This window comes from Macrobrachium nipponense, chromosome 43, assembly GCF_015104395.2.
Source record: "Macrobrachium nipponense isolate FS-2020 chromosome 43, ASM1510439v2, whole genome shotgun sequence".
NCBI classification, from domain to species: domain Eukaryota; kingdom Metazoa; phylum Arthropoda; class Malacostraca; order Decapoda; family Palaemonidae; genus Macrobrachium; species Macrobrachium nipponense.
In genome coordinates this window covers 48,771,934-48,774,007 of record NC_061104.1, presented here as the reverse complement: position 1 = coordinate 48,774,007, position 2,074 = coordinate 48,771,934, and positions in this window count along the sequence as shown.

Genomic DNA, 2,074 nt, shown 5'->3' with positions numbered 1-2,074 from the left:
CTCCTGTCTCTGTATATTTGTGGGTCTTCGTCTACTTTTATTAGTCCTTCTTCCCACGCACTCTTTAGCCACTCGTCTTCACTGGTTTTCAGATATTGCCCCAGTGCTCTGTTCTCAATGTTGACGCAGTCCTCTATACTTAGTAGTCCTCTCCCTCCTTCCTTTCGTGTTATGTATAGTCTGTCCGTATTTGCTCTTGGGTGTATTATTATTATTATTATTATTATATTGTTATTGTTATTGTTATTATTATTATTATTATTATTATTATTATTATTATTATTATTATTATTATTATTAATCAGAAGATGAACCCTATTCATATGAAACTGGTCCACCACAGAGGCCATTGACTTGAAATTCAAGCTTCCAAAGAATATGATTTCCATTCGAAAGAAGTAGCAGGAGGCAAAATGGGAAATTCAGGAAGAGGAAATCAGTTTTGAAACAGATATATTAATAAATTTATAGATAATTAAAAGTTAAGTAAAATGATTAGATTATCCATTTTTACTGCTAAATATATCTCGTTTTTCATCACAGCCAAATATGAAATTATTCATTTTTTCTGCGTCGGGTTTAATTAGTAACTGCTTTTATTTTTCGTACTGATCAGGTAAGAGATTATTCCAAATAATTAATAATTATTTTTTCTTATCGTGTTTAGAAATGAGCATAACCCCTTTAGGAGGATATGCCGTCAGTGCACCTCGCGTGGTTCGCTGTAAGCGGTACCTTCCTTAGGCCCCTCACTGTGGTACCTACCTTTTTAGCCCATTACATGGCCTCCGTTTCCTCTGCCTTTCTTTCATCTTGCTGTCCAACCTCTTTAACTAGTTTTAGTGCAACTGTCGGTCATTTTCCTAGTTCCACCTGTAGATCCTTGCGCGTTTCTCCTTTGCATTTAGATCTCTTCATCTTGCTGTCCAACTCCTCTGGCTTCCCTTTTTTAGCTTTTTAAACGATGTCGGGCCAGAACTGTACCGGTGCTTGGCTTGAAAGCATAAGTTTCATTAAATAAATTAATTAATTTGACTGCAAATCCGTAGGGTGGCACTACCGTCAGTGTAGCCATTATTCAAGGTTCTCTGCGGCACCCCTTCTATCTCCTCAGTGGCGTGATCGGTATGGTGTTGGCGTGCCACCTCGGTGGCCGCGTGTTCGATTCTCGGCCATTCCATTGAGGTGTGAGAGATGTGTATTTCTGGTGATAGAAGTTCACTCTCGACGTGGTTCGGAAGTCACGTCAAGCCGTTGGTCCCGTTGCTGAATAAGCACTGGTTCCATGCAACGTAAAAACACCATACAAACAAACAAACAAACAAACCTTCGACCCCTAGCTGCAACTCCTTTTATTTCTTTGACTGTACTTTCGTTTATCGTAATAATCTTCCTTCTCTTAATTGCCACCCTCTCATAAGAATAGTTTTCCTCCAGTTACATCTTTCAAACCTTTTTACTGTTAACTTCCGTTTCAAGGCTGAATGAACTCATAGTCCCAGCGCTTGGCCTTCGGCCTAAATGCCATATTCTATTCTGCTCTATTCTATTGGACTCAGCAAGTCAGTTTTTCCCCCTTGATCAAAGAGGACAGTAATTTCATCCGTTCCCTGTTTGCTCTTAGTTTATCGTACCCTAATCCTTCTCCCTTCAAAGAGGCTGGAAGCTGGAAGGGAAGACAGCTCTGTCTGCTCTGCATGCGCTCTCGCCTTCAGATATCATTTAAGCCCAGCGGGCATCTTACTCCGCTAATCTTGTTCTTGCAGAGATTCCTTTGTCTAATCAGGACACAGTCGCCTACCGAATATCGATAATACACGCCCCCACTCTTTGCATGGAAGTGATCGAAGTCTGACAGCCGGTTTTGAATATTTGTGTGAAGTAGGTTGACTTCGTATGGTGCGTCTCTTTTTTTTTTTTTTTTCTGAGTTTGGTTGGTTACTATAATTGTTTTTACCCGGTCACCGCGACCAGTGTCGTCCTGAGTGAGGAAAGGCATTTTTTCTGCAGGCCTGCTTAATAAAGTGAAGTTTGGGGAAAGTTTGGAACTTCTTCAGTGATGCTATGTATGTGT